Source organism: Alexandromys fortis, unplaced genomic scaffold (genome assembly GCF_014885135.2).
Source record: "Alexandromys fortis isolate MF-2015 unplaced genomic scaffold, M_Fortis_MF-2015_v1.1 scaffold_166, whole genome shotgun sequence".
Classification (NCBI taxonomy): Eukaryota; Metazoa; Chordata; class Mammalia; order Rodentia; family Cricetidae; genus Alexandromys; species Alexandromys fortis.
The window spans coordinates 2,290,274-2,300,719 of record NW_026068102.1 but is presented as its reverse complement, the minus strand read 5'-3'; the positions used below and the strand labels follow the sequence as shown (position 1 = coordinate 2,300,719).

Genomic DNA, 10,446 nt, shown 5'->3' with positions numbered 1-10,446 from the left:
CTTGAGGACAAATTTAGGAGTTGTCAGTGTATAGATCACATTAGAAATAATAGCATGAATGAATTAGACAACAGTTATGTGTGGATACGTGGGGAGAGATTAGAAACCTAAGCCCTAGAGTATTTCAGCCTGTAAAGGTAGGAAGATGAAGAAAAACACGCAAAGGTTCTGCAGTGTAAAAGACACATGACTGTACCCAGATTCAGAATGAGAACACATTGTGAAGGCAGGGTTTGACAGCCTGTGTTAGTCATATAAGATCTGAGATATGTGAGAGCCAGCAAGCATTGGTTTTGTCACAGAAGAATGCTGGGTTCCACACCGTACAAGTAGATAAGAGCGGAAGGAATGAATTCATGGTTGTATGTCATGACATTTCATTTGTATTTTAATAAATAAAACTTGCCTGAAGCTCAGAAAGTAACATAGCCATATTGATCAGTCTTACAGCCAGGCAGTGATGATACACAACTTGAATCCCAGTAGTCACACTAGTTTGCAGTTGAAATGGGTAAGTAGTATTGCATGCATTGAATCCTAGCCCAAGAGAGGAATACATGAAACAAAACAGCTCTCACTGTCTCATTTTGAGATCTTTGGAAGCAGGATTGCAATTTTGGACTAAGGTAGAGGTAAGAGCCAATGACTGGTTATATTGCTTTTATTTACTTCAGGTTGAGCCCCAATTTGTGACTATGAGATATTATAAACTGTGCTACACTTGTGTTCCGAGGACTTTTAGTTAAGATGATAGAGTAATCCCCAGAGACAGCTGTGGTCAGTGTGCAGAAAGTTTAGAAATGAATGAGAGAATGGCTTAAAAACTTCCAGGGAGATTTGGATTGAGTGACCTGCTCCACTATTAATTGGTGCTCTGAAATGTTCCATTTCTTAAGAAAAACAAAGAATCTTTACTTAAAATTTAGATTTTTAAATCCAGCAACCTAAAATATGTAATTAAAACTCAAAAACTTTGTGTATACATCGTTTCTAGTCTTCAAGAATGGTTTCTAGCTCTTCCACGGGAGGCCTACATGCCGCCGATTGTGCAGCCACCATGTTTCTCGTGATCCTAGATAAGTGCCAGAACATCCTGAGAGTACTCAACAGCAACATCCATGGGCGGTGGAAAATAGCCTTTGCCATCACTGCCATGAAGAGTGTGGGGCGGAGATAAGCTCATGTGGTGTTGAGGAAAGTGGACACTGACTTCACCAAGAGGACTGGAGAGCTCACGGAGGATGATGTGGAGCGCATGATCACCATCATGCAGAATCCCCGGCAGTACAAGATCCCAGACTGGTTCTTGAACAGACAGAAGGATGTGAAGGACGGGAATTACAGCCAGTTCTGGCCAACGGCCTGGACAACAAGCTGCGCGAGGACCTGGAGCGACTGAAGACGATTCGGGCCCATAGGTGGCTGAGCCACTTCTGGGGCCTTCATGTCCGAGGCCAGCTCACTAAGACCACTGACCGCCAGGGCTACACTGTGGGTGTATCCAAGAAGAAGTTAGTCCCTGGGCCTTTGCTGTTAATAAATAGTTTATATGCCTGGGGTGGGGTGGGGGGAGAATGGCTTCTATTCTTGAGTCTGTGATAAGAAACACTTATTAAAAGCGATTTCAGGAAAGATTAGTTTTGCCTCATGGGTTAAGAGCAATTTAGTTTATCACAATGGAAATACATATCTATGAAAAAATTTGAATAAGCAAACAAACAAAAACCAAACCCCAAACTAGTGAATAGTACTCTGCCTATCAGTCTGTCTATCTATCTATCTATCTATCTATCTATCTATCTATCTATCTATCTATCTATCTATCATCGTCTATCTACCTACCTACCTATCCATCCATCCATCTATCTGATTTTATATATCAGTAAGTGTAACCTAAATGATGTCAGTCAAATATTCTAATTAGTGGTTTCTCCAAAGTTTACATCTGTGTGTTAGACAGAAAGCACCTGTAAAGGACAAGTTTATCCTGGTCTAAAAAGATTTTCTTGTGCCCATGCCTTAAAAGGTATTTGCCACTTTCTCTTCTATCAGGTTCAGTGTGATCAGATTTATATTGAGGTCTTTAATCCATCTGAACTTGAGTTTTTTACATGGGGATTGATATGAATATATTTGCATTTTTCTACATGTTGACATCAAGTTATGCCAGAAACATTTGTTGAAGAAACTTTCTCTTTTCCATTGTATACTTTTAACTTCTTTTTCAAAAATTAAGTGTTTCATATGTATGCGGATTAATATCTGGGCCTTTGATTCAATTCCATTTGTCAACCTCTCTGTTTTTATGCCAATACTAAGCTGTTTTTGTTACTGTATCTCCACAATAGAGTTGATGTCAGAGATGGTGATGCCTCTGGAAGTTCTTTTATTGTACAGGGTTATTTTGGCTATCCTGAGATTTTTGTTTTTCCATATGAAGTTGAGTATTGTTCCTTTACAGTTTGTTAAGAATTGTGTTGAGATTTTGATGCAGTTTGTGTTGAATCTGTAGATTGCTTTTGGTAGGATTGCCATTTTTATTATGTTGATCCAAGATAATGGTAGATCTTTTCATTTTCTGGTATCTTCTTCAACTTCTTTCTGCAAAGACCTAAAGTTTTTGTTGAACAGGTCTTTCACTTCCCTGGTTAGTGTTACCCCAAGATATTTTAAATTATTTGTGACTATTTTGAATGGTGATGTTCCTCTGATTTTTACTCAGCTTCTTTATGATTTATGTATAGGAGGCCTACTGATTTTTTTTTGAGTTGATCTTGTATCCTGTAACATTACTGAAGGTTTGTGTCAGCTGTAGAAGTTTTGGGGTCACTTATGAATACTATCATATCATCTGCAAATAACAAAAGTTTGACTTCTTCCTTTACAGTTTGGGTCCCGTTGATTTCCTTTTGTTGTCTTATTGCTCGAGCTAGAACTTAAAGTATGTTGAATAAATATGGAGAGAATAGCCATCCTTGTCTTGTTACTGATTGTAATGGAATTTGCTTTGAGTTTCTCTCCATTTAAATTGATGTTCGTTTCTGACTTGCTGTATACTGCTTTTATTATGTTCAGATATGTTCCTTGTATCTCTGTTCTCTCTAAGACGTTAATCATGAAGGGGCCTTGGATTTTGTCAATGCTTTTTCAGCATATAATGACATGACCACATGGTTTTCTTCTTTCCGTTTATTTCTATGGAAATTGATAGATTTTCCTGTGTTGAACCTTCTCTGTATCTCTGTCATGAAGCCGATTTGATTAATGTGGATGATTTTTTGATGTGTTATTTAAGTCAGTCTGGCAGTAATTTATTGAGTATTTTTGCACCAATGTTCATGAGGGAGCTTGGTTTGTAATTCTCTTTCTTGGTTGAGTTTCTGTGTGGTTTCAGTATCAAGGTAAGTTTAGCTTCATAAAAATAATTTGGCTTTTGATTTTAGCCATTCTAACAGGCGTAAGATGGTATCTTAAAGTTGTTTTGATTTGCATTTCCTTGATCACTAAGGAGGTTGAGCATGACCATAAGTGTCTTTTGGCCATTTGAACTTCTTCTGTTGAGAATTCTCTGTTCACTTCAGTGCTCTATTTTTTAATTGGGTTAATTAGCATTTTAGAGTCTAGTTTCTTGGGTTCTTTATATATTTTGGAGATCAGACCGTTGTCTATTGCATGGTTGGTGAAGATCTTCCCCCAGTCAGTGGGTTGCCTTTTTGTCTTAATGGTTGTGTCCTTTGCTTTACAGAAGCTTCTCAGTTTCAGGAGGGTCAATTTATTCAATGTTGCCCTTAATGTCTGTGCTTCTGGGGATATATGTAGGAAGCAGTCTCCTGTGCCCATATGTTGTAGAGTACTTCCCAGTTTCTCTTCTATCAGATTCAGTGTATTCAGACTGATATTGAGGTCTTTGATCCATTTGGACTTGAGTTTTGTGCATGGTGATAGATATGGATATATTTTCATTCTTCTACAGGTTGACATCCAGTTATGCCAGCACCGTTTGTTGAAGATGCTCTTTCTTCAATTGTATACTTTTAGCTCCTTTTTCGAAAATCAGGTGTTCATAGGTTTGTGGGTTAAAATACGGGTCTGCTATTCATTTCCATTACTCGACTTCTCTGTCTTTATGCCAATACCAAGCTGTTTTCAATACTGTAGCTCTGTAATAGAGTTTGAAGTCAGGGATGGTAATGCCTCCAGAAGTTCCTTTATTGTATAAGATTGTTTTGGCTATCCTGTTTTTTTTTTGTTTTTCCATATAAAGTTGATTATTGTCCTCTCAAGATCTGTGAAGAATTTTGATAGGACCTTGATGGGAATTGCTTTTACTGGAGAGGTTGTGAAGTAAGGGGTACACTCATCCATTGCTAATGCAAACTTGTGCATCCACTTTGGAAAGCAGTGTGGCGGTTTCTCAGGAAATTTGGGATCAACCTACCCCAGGACCCAGAAATACCACTCTTGGGAATATACCTAAGAGATGTCCTGTCATATTGCAAAAACATTTGTTCAACTATGTTCATAGCAGCATTATTTGTAATAACCAGAACCTGGAAACAACCTAGATGCCCTTCAATGGAAGAATGGATGAAGAAACTGTTGCATATATACATATTAGAGTACTATTCAGCGGTAAAAAACAATGACATCTTGAACTTTGCATGCAAATGGATGGAAATAGAAAACACTATCCTGAGTGAGGTAACCCAGACCCTAAAAGATGAACATGGGATGTATTCACTCATAATTGGTTTCTAGCCATAAATAAAGAATATTGAGCCTACAATTTGTGATCCTAGAGAAGCTAAATAAGGTGAACCCCCCAAAAAACATATAGTTATCCTCCTGGATATTGGAAGTAGACAAGATTGCAAGGCAAAAATTGGGAACTTGGGGGTGGGGTGGGATGGGAGTACGGGGAAATGGGGGAGAAAAGTGAGAAGGGGAGGATGGGGAGAGCTTTGGGGAATGGGATGGTTGGGATAAAGGAAGGATGGATATGGGAGCAGGGAAGTATATATCTTAATTAAGGGAGCCATTTTAGGGTTGGCAAGAGACTTGACTCTAGATGGGTTCCCAGGTGTCTAGGGAGATGTCCCCAGCTAGTTCCTTGGGCAGCTGAGGAGAGGGAGCATGAAATAGCCCTATCCTATAGCCATACTGATGAATATCTTGCATATCATCATAGAACCTTCATCTGGAGATGGATGGAGATAGACAGAGACCCACATTGGAACACTGGACTGAGCTCCCAAGGTCCAAATGAGGAGCAGAAGGTGGGAGAACATGTGCAAGGAAGTCAGGACCGCGAGGGGTGCACCCACCCACTGAGACAGTGGGGCTGATCTATTGGGAGCTCACCAAGGCCAGCTGGACTGGGACCGAAAAAGGATGGGATAAAACCGGGCTCTCAGAACATGGCGAACAATGAGGGCAATGAGAAGCCAAGGACAATGGCATTGGGTTTTAATCCTACTGCATGTACTGGCTTTGTGGGAGCCTAGCCTGTTTGGATGCTCACCTTCCTAGACTTGGATGGAGGGGGGAGGACCTTGGACTTCCCACAGTGCATGGAACCCTGACTGTTCTTTGGAGTGGAGAGGGAGGGGAGAGGAGTGGGGGGAGGTGGAGGGAAATGGGAGGCGGGGAGGAGGCAGATTTTTTTCCAATAAAAAAAAGAATTTGGCAATATTCCTTTTGTTTCTATTATCTGGAACAATTTGAGGAGTATATGTAATAGTGCTTCTTTGAAGTTCCAACAGAATACTGTACTGAAACCATCCAACCCTGGGCTTTTTATTTTAATGGGAGGCTTTTGATGACTGTTTCTATTTGTTTGCAAGTTATAGTTATATTTAAATTATTCACTTTGGCCATTTCTTAAATATAATACCAGTAGCACAGACACTGAGAGCAACAATAAATAAATGGTACACCCTGAAACTGAGCAACTTCTGTAAATCAAAGAACACAATCAAAAAACAAAGGCAGCTTACTGAGTGGAAGAAGATCTTCACCAACTCCACATCACAAAGCAGGCTTATCTCCAAAATATATAAAGAAATTAAGAAATTCAAATACCAAGTTCAAATTAATTCAATAAAATGGGGAACAGATCTAAACAGAGAATTCTCAACAGAAGAATCTCAAATCCTGAATGATATGTAAGGAAATGTTCAACATCCTTAGCATTCAATGTAATGTAAATCAAAACAACTCAGAGATACCATTTTACACCAGTCAAAATTGCTAAGATCAAAAACACCAATGACAGCTTATGCTGGGTAGGATGTGTAGTAAGGGGAACACTTCTCCATTGCTGGTGGGGATGCAAACTTGTACAATAAATTTGGAAACTAATATATTAGTTTTTCAGGAATTTGGGAATCAGCCTACCTCCAGACCAGCTGTACCACTCTTGGGCATATAACCAAAGGATATTCAACCATAGTACATGGACATTTGTTCAACTATGTTCACAAAAGCATTAGTTGTAATAGCCAGAACCTGGAAACAATCAAGAATGGATAAAGAAAATGTAGTATATTTACACAGTGGAGTACTACTTAGAGGTAAAAAATAATATGTGTGTGTGTGTGGTATGAATTAATTTACTATGTATGCATATCTGTTGTGTGTATGGTAATTATTACTTGTACAAACTACTAAATATATATATATATATATACACAAACTATATTTGTCGTCTACTATTCTGTGCATAGTAGGTTAACTTGTAAAATTCAACTAAATTTATATTATTTTACACAGATAATTCACTAGTCTGGTTAATGGAATTATAAATATTGGAAGGTTATTTTTCTTTCTTATTGGTACTTATTTCTAAGTAGATAGTGGTTTTCTAGAATTTTAGTAATTGACTGAATGAGGATTTTGCCAAACTGGTTGCCCTTAGCTTGCCAAGTCACCTGAGAGCTACTGTAAGACAGGTATTGTTCATTTTGAAGAATATTCCAAATGCAGATACCTGGGCAAATTATTTAGCTTCTCCCTACCCCATCATTTTCTAAGTTAAAAAGGACCTAAAATGTAGTACACTTCCATTTGTGTATATGAATTAGCAGCAGAAAATGTGTGACAGCACATTTGGACAGTAGTAGGCATTTTGTAAATGATGTTAATCTTTCCATTTAATTTAAATTTTATCTAGTAAAGAAAAAGGATTAAAAATATCATTGTATAAAAGTGCTTTGAATATTAGAGTTCTATTTGTCTGTACAGCATTGTCATTGCTATGATGGAAAGCAACTGTGATGAACACTGAACACTGTTCTTTAAAAAGACACTTTCTCTGGTAAGATTCTGTCACACCCTCAATGTGGGGCTATAGTGGCAAAGGGTAGTAATGCTAGTGCCCTTTCTCCACTCCTACAAAAATTCTCTCAATATCACACAAATCACAAATGAAATAGCTTTACTTTTGCTAATATACAAGATGAAATGTCCTTTATTTTTCTTCTTTTTTGCCTGTACTGGCTTTTTTATTGCCTTTCTTCTTAACTTTTGATTAGAATTGAAAAAATAATAAATCTTAATTTTTCTCCAACTATTATGAGTGATGAATACTGATGTAGTATAAGGGAACCCAAAGTCAAATCTGTCTTTAAATTATTTTGAAATGCATTCTACTGAAATCTTTAACTTGTTTTCTTCCAATTATTGTAGTTGTGAGAGTAACCCTTAATTGATTTTCTTTTGACTGATAAATTATATCTAAAAATGAAGCTATGTTCTGTACTTATATAAATCTCTGGAGCACTGCCAAAAAGTGTATTCAAACCACTGAAAGATTAGAGAGATCACCTGATAATAGTTGGGAGGGGACTACCATAACTTTCAGGCAGTGCTCTTCTATTAGGAAATGTCAATATGGTATTCTTTTTATCTCATCGTCTCAGTTTTTCATGAAGTAGGGAATTTAAAATGTCTTGGCACCAGATTGTCTCAGAACAGTCATCAAATACAGACTTAAATGATGTTGAACTGAGTTACACCGACCTGAAAAATGTTCCGTCACAGGGACCACGGAGAATCGTACCATTTGTCATTTTCATGCTCTGTTCTCATCATTATGATTACACTTTGGGTGACAATAGCCCTAAACTCTCCAGTAAAAAGAAAATTACCTCACCTATTGCCCAGATGTTTGGCAATGAGTAGACTAAACATCTTCTTTATTGGTTGAATGATTTTTTTCTCTCCAGCCATATGTTTAGTATCAACAAAATACCATGTGAAAATACATTCTTTAAGAGCAGGCTCTCATAATGACCAACCAAATCTAGTTTATATATTTTTTATATCAAAACAATTGTTCATTTTCATGGTGGGATCTGATTCACTTACTCATTTTTTTTTAAAACAACTTCCCACAAAAACTTTCTGAAACTGTTCAATCATTGATTCTAATGACATCCCCAGGATAGCTATCAGCAGCAGTTATATGAGTATAAAAATATAACATCAAGAGGATTTGTTTATATCATTGTATGGCATAGGACATTTCAGGGACTGAATGAAGCACTTAGAAAAGTGGAACTGTGCACGGTGAAATTCATAAAGTGCTATGGGAGAATGAATGCTAAATTTGGTGTTAGAATTGCAATTCCAGACTAAATATACTCTAAATAACCTTGTTATCAATTCAATTCTCTAGTCTTCCATTTCCGTATATGAAAAATGATGAATGTAATAGAGAATTTCAAGGTCCCTTACAGCTCTAACAGTTTATGATTCACTGATTCCCAGGGGTGACAGACAAAATATAATAATAATACTAAAGACAAAATTATGTATATATAAGAATAATAAATCATTGATTTTACTAACTTCCAAATGCTCCTAGAATGGCAATGCATTATACAGTATTGTCATTTATATTCTGTAGTAGTCTAGGTTAAATATTTAAATTATTACTAAGATAAATATGTAAATGTATTTTGATAGTAGACCAAAGGAAACACTGAAAAGTTAGGATAGTTATTTCTTACAATAGCAAAAATATATAGGCAGATAGAAGCAAAGTATAAAGAGAACACAAGATTAAAAGCCTAGGGACTAAATTTACATATATCACTATCACCATTTTATGAAGAACAGACTCTCTGTCTCTTTTTGCCCTTTCTGGATAGTCTTCTTGACTGCATAGCGTTGTAGAATTAACAGAGTCAGAATAGGAAAAATGCTCTTTCATAAGGAATCAAAATGTATCAATTATCTATAACCTTATCTTCTGAAACTGAACATGAATGCACATTTCTCTAGGCTACTATATGCCTTGAAGATCTCCTAGTTCACTTGTAGTTTTATTTAAGACCGAATTTTCAAAATAAAAATGTTTTTGAGTGATAAAATACGGACTTTTATTTCAGTTTTCTCTATTAATCCTTACCACTTTAAAAAAAAAGAAAACAACATGTTTCCAAAAACAATTATTAATCTTCATGGGGCTAAAGAAAACAAATAAATTTGTATGTCCTAGTTTGTGGTGTATGGAAGGTGAATAATATGAACTTCTAAATAATATGTTTGAAACAGTTTTACATTTATGAAATGTTCAAGTGATCCTATAAAATGTTGTTAATTATTATCACCTTCAGTTTTTTCTCTATTACACAAAGTCAATGAAATAGAGATAGGCAGTCACATAGGAAGGACAGAAGGAACAAAGGAAGGGAAGAAAGAAGGAAGAAATGAAAAAAGGGAGGAAGGGAGTGTGGAAGAGAGGGTGAGATGAATATATTACAGTTGTCTGGCTTGGGTTTAGAACAGTTCTTGCTGGAGACCTGGGACCAAGGTGACCCTCGCAAAGTCCCTTCAGTTTCACAACAATATGCAGGAAATTTACAAATTATGTGGAATAAAAGTCCATATGGCTTCAATTTTCTTCACAGTGCTAATTTTGCTTTATGCACAGACTTGCCTTGCTCAAAATTACTGCTCTACAGAAATACATCCGAGCAGAGGGAAGAAAAGCAAAGCAAAACAAAATAACAACAAAAAAACCCACTGAAATGGAAGACAGCCCAACAAATTCATTTGCTGTAATAAAATCCATTCCACTGTGACTCTAATTTCATCAAGTAACACAAGTCAACATTAGACATTAACGATGAAGGTTTCCAATTAGATACAGTCTGACATGAGCCCTGCTTCTCAATCACCTTCAATTGTCAGCGATAAAAGAGGACAGTTAATATGATACGGATCATTCGCTCTGAGTCTCACAACTCATTTATGACAAAAACAACTAACAAGCATGGGGAAACTGCAGAATTGCTTTTCATTATCCTAGTACACTATATTCTGGCTGCAGCCGTAATGATCTTCAGTGGTTTTCCATGCCACTTGTTTTTAATGAACGTGATGACAGCAATCCTCAGTGTAAACCTTAATAGCATATTTCTTCAAAAACAAATGGGCTTC

The 10,446-nt window shown here is 36.7% G+C and overlaps 1 pseudogene; it reads left to right on the top strand.

Annotated features, from left to right (window-relative positions):
* The first annotated feature begins 1,057 nt into the window (after window positions 1-1,057).
* On the top strand, window positions 1,058-8,181 carry LOC126489574 (40S ribosomal protein S18-like; annotated as a pseudogene).
* The last annotated feature ends 2,265 nt before the right edge of the window (window positions 8,182-10,446 follow it).